The sequence below is a fragment of the Macaca nemestrina genome, chromosome 6 (assembly GCF_043159975.1).
Source record: "Macaca nemestrina isolate mMacNem1 chromosome 6, mMacNem.hap1, whole genome shotgun sequence".
NCBI lineage: Eukaryota > Metazoa > Chordata > Mammalia > Primates > Cercopithecidae > Macaca > Macaca nemestrina.
The window spans coordinates 168,815,440-168,830,345 of NC_092130.1; the positions used below are offsets into that span (position 1 = coordinate 168,815,440).

Genomic DNA, 14,906 nt, shown 5'->3' on the forward strand with positions numbered 1-14,906 from the left:
TGCATTTAGAACTTTTTACCCAACCAAATTATAAATTACGTGTACAAAAAATTAAACATATTTTTTGTTCTTGCAAAAGCATCTATCCATTTGAAAATAAAACTGCTTGAGCATGTTTTAGCTAAACTGAAAATAAAAAAGCAGTGAGGAAGTCATGGGATGCAAGAATCAATGCATTTAATTAAATACACAAGGTAGTATAAAAATACCCAGTCCACAGCAGGCAGAAAAAGAAATCAGTTTAATCTAAAACAGGAAGTAAAAAATGCTTTGAAAAATGTTTTTGTTAAAAATGTAGAAATTAATAATGATAATTCAGTTGCATAATTACTTATGTATAATGATATAAATCAAAATTATCTGAAAACTGAAAATTTTTCTGACTCCTTTGGTAGCATAGCTGAACTGACAGGAAACAACATATTATAATCTGTATGTGTGATATTTTGTATAAATATTCATATTTATGTTTAATTTCAGAAACATTAACATTTTTTAATATGGAGCTATGCCTTCAAATCTACTGCGGTTGTTATATAATTTATAATACCTGACTGGTATCTCCTAACATCTAAAAAATAATCGAATTTCAAATTATATTTTGCCCCAAGGTTTTCAGAAGAGAAATTGAGGAACTGCAATTGTAATAATAGTTCAGAAGACTGTATTCAGTTTTACAGATTTTATACTTTAAGAAATAACTCTAATTGCTATAAACTTTGGAAACAATGGTCATGAAGGTAACGTCTCCTTAGTAAAACCATGCCGTTGTTCTGGAATGGCAAAGCTGTGCACAGAATCAAGGTTTGCTCATCATTTTCAATACACAAGAATCGAGAAACACAAGCAAAGGTTAGAGAAAGCCGGGACAGAATGTGACTCCTCAGGTTCTTTCTGCTGCAAATGTGCTTTCCGTCCGATTGAAGGATGGAGTCTCCAAATTCAGAACACAGTCACCCTGAAACATCAAGCAATATTTTAGGTCATGAAACATCTATTTTTTTTTTTTTTTACTTAGATAGAATTTACATGAAAATTTCCAAGGATTCATGCCCACAGGAAATAAGTTTGTCTGCTAAACCAGAAACAAACTACAAAAAAAAAATTTTTTTTGTAATGAAATAACACATACCATTAGTCTAGTAACCAGAAGGTCAGTTGCCAATGAGTTTATGATGCCATTGAAATGCCACCTGCCTTCCGTGTGTGCATCCTCCTGGTAGAGGGAAATCAATGGATTCCAGACCAACTGCTTGACTCCTTTTTTGTCTACTATTTCTCTTGTGCCTATAGCAGTGTCGGGCACACAGTAGTCTGAAACAATCCTTTTCTTAGTGACTAAATTGAGTAAGTATTAGCAATAGCCATTGGAGTTGTGGAACACTGCGTTCAGAAGGAATATGGAGACCCTACCTAGACCCCTGTGAAATAATAGAACATGATATGGTTGCAGTGTCTTAACATATGAGCATAGGAGAGAACCGTGATAGCCCAATATCCACACATTCTTCTCGGGAGCTCTTTTAAATAGACCACAGTCTTCTTTGAAAAGGAATAACTAATAAAAATGAGTTAGTGCCCTAATGTCAACACCTACAATTTAACAATTTTCAAAATAAAAACTTTAGAAAAAGGTGATGTTTTTGAAGTCATGAATTCCTTAGCTTTGTCCAGATTTCCCACTGTACTGTCATAAGGCTATTTCATCATTTCTGTTCTTTGTTTTGTAATTAATTATCTTCAAGAACTTAATGGGACTGATGATTGCTTTCGGTGAGACAAGTGGACTTCATCCAGATCTATATTGTAATCCAAAAATGATTATCTTCAATCACCTATATTTACTTGCCAGGGCTTCCATAACAAGGTACCACAGGCTGGGTGCTTAGACAACAGAAATTTATTTCCTCACGGTCTGAAGGCTGGAAGTCTAAGATCAAAGTGTTGATAGTGTTGATTTCTCCTGAGTCCTCTCTCCTTGACTCATAGATGGTCATCTTCCCCTTCTGCCTTCACATGATCTTTCCACTGCGTGTGTCTCTAACTTAATCTCTTCTAATGAGGAGACAAATTATATCGGATAAAAGCCCATACTAAGGACCTTAAATACCTTTTAAAAGACCCTATTCCCAAATACAGCCATAGCCTGAGGTACTGGTATTACTTCAACATACAAACTTCGGGGAGGGGACACAATTCACCCCATAGCATCATCCAAAGCACAGACTTGTCCTACTGTGATACAGTATGGTTATGTTTTCAGCACTCTTTTATTCTACTTGATGTTAAGAATAGTAAATGACACTGTTTTATCATGGAAAAATATTTGGCTTTCTTCTCCAATAAGATTCTTTTGGCCGGGCGCGGTGGCTCAAGCCTGTAATCCCAGCACTTTGGGAGGCCGAGGCGGGCGGATCACAAGGTCAGGAGATCGAGACCACAGTGAAACCCCGTCTCTACTAAAAATACAAAAAAGTAGCCGGGCGCGGTGGCGAGCGCCTGTAGTCCCAGCTACTCAGGAGGCTGAGGCAGGAGAATGGCGTGAACCCAGGAGGCGGAGCTTGCAGTGAGCCGAGATCGCGCCACTGCACTCCAGCCTGGGCAACAGCGTGAGACTCCGTCTCAAAAAAAAAAAAAAAAAAAAAAGATTCTTTTGTGAGTGCATGAGATGTGCCTTTGTTAATACACCAATTACTATGCTTTTGCAAAAGTACATTATTGATGGTACCAAATTATATACAAAATTTATGAAGGCAGAAACCTCTGGTACAAGAGATGAATAAGATACCCACCAGTTCACCATTTAAACCTATAAATCTCTGTAAAAGAAACAATTAGAAAATAAGAAACCTATTCAAAAATAACTTCTCACAAATAATAAATATATGTGAGCAAAATATTATGTTTCTACCATCACCGAAAATTTTCTATGACTAAAGAGAAATATACGAAAACAGTACAGTGAAAATTAGAGTTTCCAAATAATCTCTGATTTAGTGATTTATTAAAAAATTGTCTAAGTTTCTAAAAAAAGTTTAGTAAATCTTAAAAAAATAATTATTTTCTTTGAAGACAAGTTTTTACAGAAACTCTGATTACTGCTCAAAAAATTAAGGTTGCTAGTGTTGTTATAAACAATCTAAGTTTTTCTTTAAGAATTCTCAAATTAACTATCATTTCTAGAACTTTATATAAGAAACTATGTTTGTAAAGATTCACATTTTTTTTTCTTTATTCAAATATTCACAGGGCCGGGCACAGTGGCTCACGCCTGTAATCCCAGCATTTTGGGACGCCAAGGCTGGTGGATCATTAGGTCAGGAGATCGAGATCATCCTGGCTAACACAGTGAAATCCCATCTATACTAAAAATGCAAAAAATTAGCCCGGCGTGGTGGCACATGCCTGTAGTCCCAGTTACTTGGGAGGTTGAAGCAGGAGAATCACTTGAACCTGGGAGGCAGAGGTTGCAGTGGGCCATGATCGTGCCACCACACTCCAGCCAGGGCAAACAGAGGAAGACACCATCTCAAAAAAAAAAAAAAAAAAAAAAATTTATTTTACAAAACTCTGAAGTATCTCAGTATTATTTTGAAGGCAAAAAACACCCCAAAATATTTAAGGTTTAAATATGTATTGTATGTTCTATGTTTGTAAGCAAGAAACTCTTAATTTCTTCAATCTACTTTTTATTTATTTTAGTAAATAAAATATCAGGCAATTGGCTTAGTGAGTGAAATTATAAATTGATATATAAAAAAAATTGACATAATTTCAGTTCAGATAGAAAAAACTAGACAAATTGAAAACCAGTGATTTTTCATGAATCTTGAGGTCTCTGGACAAACTCCTATCCCCAAGGCACCTGCAAGGAGATACAAGATTTGAGAATTTTCTTACCTGGACAGAAGCCACTGGAATCCCCAGAAACCAATAGTAAGATCAAACTGAATTGCTGGAAGCCAAATATGGGCTAGGATGAGAGTGAGAAATGCTTGGGATCAATAGTCATAGGGATATCATCACACTTTTGTAGGCTTTTCCTTCAAGAACCCCTAAAGTCTCTTAAAACGTGAAACTGCAAAAAGTACCCCCACAACACCCCACCAGTGCCAGTTGTGGGAAGGGATGAGGGAGAGGCCCAAAGATCCTTTTCCCTTATAGAACAAAGTCTCAGTCCATCAGGGGTAGAAAATCAGTAATGCCTCCTGAGTAGTACAATTCCATTATAGTTAAGGGAAGCAAATTAAGTGCAGCTCCAGCCACCCAATCTTGCTTAGGACACAGAAAAAGACATAATCTGCAAGAACAATGGCCTAAGGGACATTGGGGAAATTGTCCAATAGCAACCAGAAAACGGATTAGGAGGACAGAGAGAAAAGTCTCTAGTCCTGAAGGAGAAATAGAAATGCTTCTGAAGTTCACACCCCTGAGACACAGGCTTACTGTGTACTCCAAAGACAAAGACTTAACAGAAGATTAGATAATGCTCTTCCCATGCTCTAACCATGCTAGGAAGCCATTAATAACACAACAGTGGGCTGCAGCTGACAGAGTGGCAACAAATAGACTTTCTCTGAGATACAGCTAAAAGGGAAGCCCCCAAATCAGAAGGGAGATGAGAAACAAGGTCACTAGAGGAGTTTGAAGCCTCTGGTTCCCACACCAACAATACACTTCAAATATAGCTCAAGTACAGAGTAAATTAATTAAAATTCTCACAGTAAAGTTCTATCTACTAAAGTACACATTGCCTTGTGAAAACATATTCAATTTTCAGAAGAAAAAAGCAGAAGTCGTGCCCACAGGCAAGAAAAAGCACAACGTGAGAAAACAAAGTAATGATCAGAACCATACTCAGATAAAACAGAGACAATGAAGTTATTAGAAAGGAATTTAAAATAATTAAAGGCAGAAAATCTGCAATATTTGATGAGTAGTATCATCAGAAAGATGGAAATTACAAGAAAGAATCCAACGGAAATCTTATAAATAGAAACAGTAGTAAAAGCTGAAAATACTTTCAACAAGCCCATAAGTAGACTTAGTACAGCCAAATTGTCTATGAAATTGAAGATGGCACAATAGAACACTGAAATGCAAAGAGCAAAAAGTCAAAAACACAGAATATGACAAACAGGAACTCTCGGGTAATAAACAATGTAAGATATTCATCATCATTGCAATCCCACAAGGAGAAGATATTTAGAGCAGCAGAAATTTTTAAATTATCAGTTACCCAAAACTTTGCAAAACTAGTTACAGACAACAAACCACATAGATCCAAGAAGCACAGACTGCACCATAACAGAATAAATATAAAGATAAAACTAACACACAAAAATAAATCAAATCAGGCATATTATATTCAAACCACTGAAGACAAAAATCCACACAGAAAACCAAGAAGGCAGGTTGGGGTGGGGAGAGGGGACACGTCACCTGCAGATGAACAAAACCAATAATTACAACAGACTTCTCATCAGAAACCAGGCAAGTAAGAAGACACTGGACTGAAATGTTTGAAATTTTGAAAGAAAAAGTTGATAATCAGAAATTGCATGTGCAGAGAAAATATTCTTCAGAAGTGAAGACTCAGATAATGGAAAACAAGAAATTTATTACCAGCAGAACTGTCCACACGATATGTTAAAATAAATTATCCAGATAGAAGGAATATGACATAGGTCAGAACGGTAGATCTATAAAAATTAAAAAAGAATGTCTGAAAAGGCATAAATTAAAATAAAACGTAATCTATTTGTATAGAGAAATGCTTTAAACGTTGGGTCAAGAGGGCAGACTAGAGCAGTTCATGTGCTCCACTCTCATGGAAAGCAAAACACAGGGCTGGTGAACACTGACCCCTACAGGCTGATCATGTAAGAAGCCATGCTAAGATCCATCAAGGCATCAGGGGGACACAGAGAACAGAGAGGGGGCAAAACTGGGCACTAGCCTAACAGGGCCCAGTGTGGAGCCAGGAGAAGAAGCTCCGCAACTCAGGACAGGGTAAATGAATGAGAGCCCCTTGGGGGATTTACACACTCCACAGGGACCCTTGCAAGACTTGGGAATGAGAGAAGCCCCTTGGCCCCCTCCACTGCACTTCTAAACTGAGACAGAAAATCTCCCCTTTGCAGAGGCAACTGTCGAGTCCAAGGGGTCCTCTACAAGCCTTGGACACTGAAACAGATGAGCACGAGCACTATAGCTCCAATAGAAGCCACAGTTGCGGTTCATGGGAGCAGTAAGATGGCTCTACCCCACTTGACCAGACAAGGCTCAGTACCAGCTTCCAGCACAGTGGTCCTGCTTTGTCTGAACTTGGCCAGCAGCTGCAGCCTCCTGTTGTCCCAGGAGATACCTGGGCGACAGGGCCAGCAATCCCCTACCTGCCATCCCTGCCACTGGTAGCCAGGAAGGCAGTGCATGCTAGAGCTTCCAGCCCAGCCATCCTGCTTTTATGTGAACTCAGTCAGTCAGGTGTAGCCTTCTATTGTCCCCAGAAGCACCAGGCACCAGGGATGGTGAGTGATTCATCCACCACTGCCACTGTTAATCAGGTAGTCAATGCTTTCTAGAGCTAATAGCCCGGCAGTCCCACTTCTGTGTGGACTATGTTGCTGGGTACAGCATCCTTTCATCCTGGGAAACACCTGGACAGCAGGGCAGGGGACCCCACCCATCCCTACCACTGGTAGCCAGGTGGGAAATGCCTGCAGGAGCTTTTGGCCAAGAGGAGCCACTTCTTTCTGAATTCTGCCAAGGAGCACAGCCTCCTGTTGCCCTGGAAAATATCTAGATGGCGGAGAGGACAACACCACCCACCCCACCTGTCTCAGTTAGATGGACCGCACCTCTGAAAGCTTCCAGCCCGGTGGTCCCACTGCTGCCTGAAGTCTCTGGGCATGCACAACCCCATGTTTTCCTGGGTAGCACTCAGATAGCAAATTAGGTGACCCCACCTACATCCACATCTTCTAGCTCAGCAAGACTTGCTGGTTTTGGCAGTGTCTAAGCAGGGAGGAGCCCCCACTCTCGAATCACTGAGAGAAGTGAGATGCTCGGGTTTACAGATCAGTGGAGGAGTAGGGTGACCCAAGAAGGAGACGGCCTGGCTGCAAACTGCAGCCCCTGACTGAGGGAGCCCCATGGACCAGAACACCCAACAAAAGAAATGTAAGCACAGAGACAGTCATCAGAGGGGGCTCCTCCAAAATACAGGAGTGGACTATGTAAAGAGTCTTCTCTTTCCCCATCCACCACAGAACACTACTGCCAATTACACCGAAACACACACAAAAAAGCCGTGCAGTCAAGTAAGAGCATATCTGATGGCTTTTGCCAACTACACTGAAACACACAAAAACAGTCACGCAGCAGAGTAAGAGCGTATCTGATAGCTAACACTCTTAAGCATCACCTACTGGATCACAGTCCAAAATACAATACCAAAATATGTTGCCAGTATGAAGCACTTGTGAGTGCCCCACACCAGTCAATGTGTGTGCACCCTGCTGCACCACCATACCTGCTGGCACATGCAAGCAAGCACAGTTGCCACTGCTACCACCTTGATGAAGGACTTTGACGAGCAACATCCATCATAGTGTTGTGTCCAGAAGACCAGGAACACCTCAATCCCTCCAACACAGCAGGTTCCGATCCTCAAGGGGTCAGAGAACAAAACCAGGGGCTTGATCCCAGTCCCCTAGAGTTACAGCATGCGGCCCAGAAGCACGGAACTGAAGCTTGGCTACCTGAAATCTTCCAGAATCAAAGGAAGTTGTCTGCACTCACCTTATACCAAAATAAAACCCCCAAGGACACCAGAGAAGATAAAAGCCCCCCCAAAATATCTCTCCAAAGGACAGCAACTCCAAAGATGAAAGGAACAGCCACCCACACAAATGAGAAAGAGCTAATGCAAGAACTTTGGCAACTCAGAAAGCCACCATGTCTTCTTACCGCCAAACAACTACACTAGTTCCCCAGTAATAGTTCTTAAGCAGGTTGAAATAGTGGAAATGACAGGAATATAATTCAGAGTATGGATAGGAACAAAGATCATCAACTTTCAGGATAAAGTCCAAAACCCAACTCAAGGAATCTAAGTAATCCAATAAAATGACACAGGAGCTAAAAGACAAAATGGCCATTTTAAGAAAGAACCAAAGTGACCTGATAAAACTGAAAAACTCACTTCAAGAATCTCATAATACAATCACAAGTATTAAGAGCAGACTCAACCAAGCTGAGGAAAGAATCTCAGAGCCTGAAGACCAGCTCTCCAAAATAACTCAGTGAGACAAAAATAAAGAAGACCTCTGAGAAGCATGGAATCATGTAAAGAGAACAAATATTACACTCATTGGCATCCCTTAAAGACAGGGAAAGAAAGCAAGCAACTTGGAAAACAGTTGAGGATGTCATCCATGAAAATTTTCCCAACCTCACTAGAGAGGGCAATATTCAAATCCAGGAAATTCAGAGAACCCCTGTGAGATACTATTCAAGATGATCATCCCCAAGAATAGTCTGTCATTCTTCAGGTTCAAAAGGAAAGAAAACTTGTTAAACACGGTTTAGAGAGAAAGGGCAGGTTATCTACAAAAGGAGCTCCATGAGGCCAACAGTAGACCTTTCAGCAAAACGTCTATGAGCCAGAAGAGATTCAGTGGCTATATAAAGCAGTCTTAAAGAAAAGAAATTCCAACCAAGAATTTCTTATGCAGCAGGAATAAGCTTCATAAGGGAAGGAGAAATAAGGTCCTTATCAGACAAGCAAATGCCAAGGGAATTTGTTATCACCAGATCTGCCATATACGAGGTTATTAGGGGAGTGCTAAATATGTAAAGGAAAGATTGTTACTGACCATCACAAAAATACACTCAAATCTATAGACCATTAACACTATAAAGCAACCACACAATGAAGTGTATATAATAAACAGCTAACAACACAATGACAGAATCAAACTCATACCTATCAATATTAACCTTGAAATTAAATGAACTAAATGCCTCCATTTAAAAGGCACAGAGTGCCAAGTTGGATAAAGAGGCAATACCCAACTATATGTTGTCTTCAAGAGATCTATCTCACATGCAGTAACACCCATAGGCTCAAACTAAAGAGACAGAGAATAATCTACTAAGCAAATGGAAAACATGAAAAAAGCAGAGGCTGCTATTCTAATTCCAGACAAAATAGACTTTAAACATACAATGATCACAAAAGACAAAGAAGGGCATAGATCATTGAGACAGAAAACTAGCAAAGACACTTGAACAATGGAAGTAACAGACATCTATGAAAGTCTACACCCAAAAACAACAGAATATACGTTCTCCTCATCTGAACATGGCACATATTCTAAAATCAAACAGAAAACAATCCTCCAAAATTCAAAAAGAAAAACTGAAATCATACTAAACACAGCCTTGGACAATAGTGCAATAAAAATAGAGATCAATACTAAGAAAATCATTCAAAACCATACAATTACATGGAAATTAACAACCTGCTCCTGAATGACTTTTGGATAAAACAGTGAAATTAAGGCATACATCAAGAAATTATTTGGAACTAATAAGAACAAAGATACAACATGCAAGAATCCGTGGGACACAGCTAAAGCAGTGTTAAAAGGGAAGGCTATAGTGCTAAATGCACACGTGAAAAACTTAGAAAGATATCAAATTAACAACCTTACATCAATACTAAAGAAATACAATCTTATCCAATTCACATTATTTTGTTGTTATTTTAGGCTTTTAGCAGCCCGAAGCCATGGTTTTTAGTTTCTGTCTCTAGTGATATGCAGAAAAGTGGGATAAGGAAGGATCTTTTCTGGCCCAATCAGAAACAGAAACTAAGAAACCACGACTGTATTCTTTCCTTTGGGAGCCCCTGGAAACAAGAGCAAACCAACCCCAGAGCTATCAGAAGACAAGAAATATCCAAAATCAGAGCTGAACTGAATGAAGTTGAGAAAAAAAAAAAAATACTGAAGATCAACAAATCCAAGACTTTTTACCTGGGTGAAGAAATAATCTGTATACCAAACCCCCAGGACACATAATGTACCTATATGACAAATATATACATGTATTCCTGAATGTAAAATAAAAGTTAACAAAAAAATGCTTTAAGGGTATATTTACTCTGAAAATTCAGAGAAATGCCTAAAAATTCTAATGACCTCAGATTTCTCCTCAGAAACTCTGATTTTTTTTCAACAGCAGTTAGAATAATTGGCCAACACTATAAAGAAAAAGAGAAAGAAATTTGACACAAATCTTAAACTTTACAAAAAGTTATCTTAAATTTGTTATAGATCTAAATCTGAAACCTAAAGTTATAAAATCAAAGTTGTAAAGAGAAAATCTTCCTGTCCTGTGGTTAAACAAAAGTCTCTCATACCTCATCAAAGCTATAATCTACAAAATAAAAACGGACCAAGTGGAGTCTGTATTTTTAAAAATTTTCTTGCAAAGACTCTATTAACATCATGAAAGGACAGATTTTTACACCTGCATAAATCTTTTAGAATTACGTCAATAAAGGACTTGTATCCAGAATATAAAAAGACCTCTCAAAATCTACGCAAAAGGAAATTGAAAACACAATTAATAATGGACAAATAATTTGAAAAGACACTTTATCAAATAGGATATACAGGTAGGAAATAGGCACATAAAAATGTACCTTATTAGACTATAGGGAGCTGCAAATTGAAACTTCAATGAGATATCGCTATACTCTTATAAGAATGGTTAAAATAATACCAATACCAAAGGCAGGAGAGAATGCAGAGCTAGTAGCAACCTCAGACAAGGCTGGGGGGAATGCAAAATGGTACAGCCCTTAGGAAATCACGTTAGCAATGTCTTATAATTTTCTATCTACGCCTATAGTATGGTCCAGCAATCTGCTTCTAAGAATTTTACTAGATAAATAAAAAGTTGAGTCCAAACAGAAACCTATACATAAATGTACATAGTAGTTCTATTCATAAGAGCCCATGCTTTTTAAACCAAAATATTTTCAACTGGTAGATGTATACAAAATGGAATACGAATCAGCAATCAAAATGAACCAGTTATTGATACACCCAGTAGGTTGTCTGAATCTCAAAGTTATGACACTGAGTGAAGGAATTCAGTCTTGGAATGATTCTCCTGTTTGCCAGAGGCTCGTTACTAGGAAAGTGTATGGTTGGGGGATTATATAACTATGAAGATATTTTCTAGGATGATAAAACCATCCTGTTTTATAATTTGTGGTTACACAAATCTGTACAGATGGTAAAGTTTATAGAACTGTACATCAAAGCAAATAAATTTAATGTTTTATGTACTTACTTTAGAGGTATAAAAAACACAATTAAGATATATGTGAATGGATGAAAAGTTGACAAGGCGTTTATCTGGAGCTATGTTTCCCAGAGTCCCCTCCCCCATATGATTTGGGGTTAGGGTTGATTTTAAAGGCTTGGCATGTGATGTGGCATGAGGATATAAACCACAGCTATCACTATATGAACACCATTGAAAGGCTCTTGTGGTGGCAGGGGTAGAGTAACCAGCAAATTCCAGCTTTTCCTTGCTCTGTTAAATACCATACCCATTTCTTATTCCTGACTTTTGCCCATAATGACCAAAAATCAGACCTATCAGCAGAACTTTGTGTGCAGACGCACAGTGAGGGGAAGCTGATAGCTACCTACAGACTTCTCAGTCAGTCATCTTTATACAGGACCACTCTGGTGTCTACATCACTGGCTGCTCATTTTGATCCATGAAGCCTGATGTGCATCACCTCAGTTTCTTGGAATTTTGTCCCCACTCCAAGAAAAAAGACTGTGCTAGCCTACTGAGAAGAGATCATGTGGAGCAAAAATTAAGTTTACCGAGCTACAGCCGTTCTAACCAGTCTAACCCTTGCTGACCCAGGAGCTTACCAGACAATGAGGAAAAGCAGCTGAAAGAGCCATGGCTGGGCCAGATTCACAGAACCCTAGACCAAGGGTGACGGTTTCAAGCGCCTATGTTTTTGGTTCATTATGCAGCACAGGGCAACATATAACTCACATACTTGTTACAATCTATTTTGTTATTCATGAAAAATAGTTGGAACCTTTATTGAGAAACATCAATCATCTATGTACCAGGCACCAGAGGAGGGATTTCATATGGTTTATCATATTCTCACAAGAAGAATTTAGAGAATCTAAGTAAATTGTCTTAGATTACCTTCCTATAAGGAGCTACATGCTTATAAGTCCCTATAAGGGACTCAGCACTTGTGTCCATTATTTTTCTGCTGCACCCTTCTGCCTCCTCCTTGTATGAAAATAATTTAAAGTCCAGGATAAATTTTTAGTGGAAAACATGTTATTTGAAATGACCACCCTTCCCCTGATTATGATTAGCTCCACGTAAACATACACACCCACACACCTTCTTTAGTGACAAGAAATTAATAGCTGGTAAATAAAATCAGTCAAAATGAGGCAGCTTTTTAAGATAATCACCAAATTAAATTAGTAGATCCTATACACAAAGTAGCTTGAGTTTGCAATGTTCCAAATAAAAGGAAACCTACATTCTAAAAGCTAAGAATCTCTCTTCTAGTAAAATCTTCATGTTTTTCTACTCTATCATACTAACTGCCACCTAAATTACTGGACTTAAAAAAAAAAAAAACTTACTTGCTTTATTCATTGTCACCTAAAGTTCTCTGTAGTATAACAATTCTATAAATATATGTCAGAAAATAAAAAAATCTAGATCGTAGCAAACAACTTTTGAAGATCTTCGTTTTTTGTACATCATTTATTTTGCTTACCTTGAGAACTTTGGAAGGCAATTAAGAAAAGAAATAAAATATTCCCTGCTTTCTTTTTATAGTTTCACAAAGGCAGGAGATACTATCTGGGCTTCTCTAGCTTAGGGATCATTAAAAAGTTGCCACTTTGATGTGTGTATAGAAAAAAGTTTCTCTAGGAGTTCCTTGCAGGTTTCTGGATATGCCAAAACAGAACAAACAGATAAAGATGAAGATGCTAGAAATCCCATGTGGCTTGTGACAGATTTGCAAAATGATAGTTCTTAATAATGCATGGTTCAATTTTTTTCATCAAGCATAATAACATAGTAATATTTTCCTTTATTTTTCTCACAATAAAGTCACTAGAAGAAAAACACATTTTTTTTTTTCCAAGATAAGTGAAGGTCATAAGGAGGTGAGCAAAGAATGAATTACTTATTGATACATCAAAGGAAAAGAATAAATAATTTGTTGTAGCTACTGACATAAATTTTGTATTTTGAGCTAAAATCCTAGTTTCTAATTATTTCATTTTGTCCTGCCAATGTGGCATTCTGGGAAACATAGACCATGTTTTCTATTTTACTTATTATAATAGAAACTGTACTTTCTTGTTTCGGATTTCACTAGGGATTGCAATTCAAAGACCATTTATCTTTCTCACTATTTAAAATGCCCTTAGCAACTATCATCCTAGCATAAAAGTCGGTTAATTTTGGACCCTTACCTTTTTTTAATGTGCCACTTGGAATACGCACGCAGGACAAAAATTGCAACTTCTACGATCTCTTGTTAGAAATGAGAATGGTTTGTTATTTTTCCGTATTTTAGCAAATGGAATGTTTAGCAAACTGTGAATGTAAATTAAGAAATAAAACGTACACATCATTACAACTCCTCACTTAAATATATACTGGGAAGATAATTCTGCTGCTGGAGTTAGAGAGCTTATTGTTCCAAATATTTGGCATACAGTTTCTAGGCATTGTAAGGCTTCATTTGTTCTCCCTGTTGCATTATTAGTTTCTATAAAAATACTAGAAATTTTTTTACTGTTACAAATAGCAAACATTAGGTCAAGTGCAATGTGGCATATCAACCTTCTGCAAATGTTAAAATAAAAAATGGCCTTCGGTGTTGTAGGCAAATCACATCTGTTTGATTTCTTTTAAATATTATAAAGTGATCATTTGTAATGAAAAGTTCAAAAATTTTACTTTATTTAAAAGGAAAAATTAAGAATTCAGCTTGAAGTATGATAATAGAACTTAGTCATGTAGCAAAGAAATACTGAAGAAAAAATAAGTCATAGATTGCACCTAATGTGAAACACACACACGACATTTTAATTACATGCTATATATGTGTTAATATTTTATTTTAAGTGCCATAAATCTCTAATTTGTTATGAAAACATATAAAACTATGATTGTGTTATAATCACTAAAATAATGAGAATAATGTAAAGGTGCTAGCAGAACTGAGTTTTCTAGAAAATAAACTTTTAATTAAAAACTATAACAGATTTTTAGGTAGTATTTAACTTATATTACGTTTCAAGTTCTCATGCATGTTTGACATTAGCCATTTCAAGTTCAAATGTATATGAGTATAGTAGATTGACAAAGTGGACCAACTTAGTCTAAATATTTTATTTTTTAATTATAATTAATTTTTGAAATTACATAAAAATGGCATTCCAGTCATTATGTCTATGAATTCAGAGCCTGTATCATTATTTCCAATGTCTAAAATGTATTTGTGAAGACTGTTCAGAGCACCCAGAGGATGACAGAGGCCATTGTATTACCACAAAAAAGAACCCTTCTGAGAGTTGGAAGAAAGAGTTTTACTCTACGTTCATCCACTAACTACCTTTGAGGCCCTGGGAAATTCAATGGAGCTTAATCGGCAAGGTTTCACTTTTCAATAAGAAAAGAAAATTTGACTACATTATTTCATTTTTATTATTATTATACTTTAAGTTCTAGGGTACATGTGCACAATGTGCAGATTTGTTACATATGTACACATGTGCCATGTTGGTTTGCTGTACCCATTAGTTCAT

General features: G+C 37.4%; 1 long non-coding RNA gene across 1 annotated transcript; it reads right to left on the reverse strand.

Annotated features, from left to right (window-relative positions):
* Positions 1-674: 674 nt before the first annotated feature.
* Positions 675-13,690, reverse strand: LOC139363646 (uncharacterized). The gene is made up of 3 exons (XR_011624359.1): positions 13,566-13,690; positions 3,901-3,973; positions 675-958 (listed from the first exon to the last, which is right to left on the reverse strand). It is a non-coding gene; the product is annotated as an uncharacterized lncRNA (long non-coding RNA).
* Between the last annotated feature and the right edge of the window lie 1,216 nt (positions 13,691-14,906).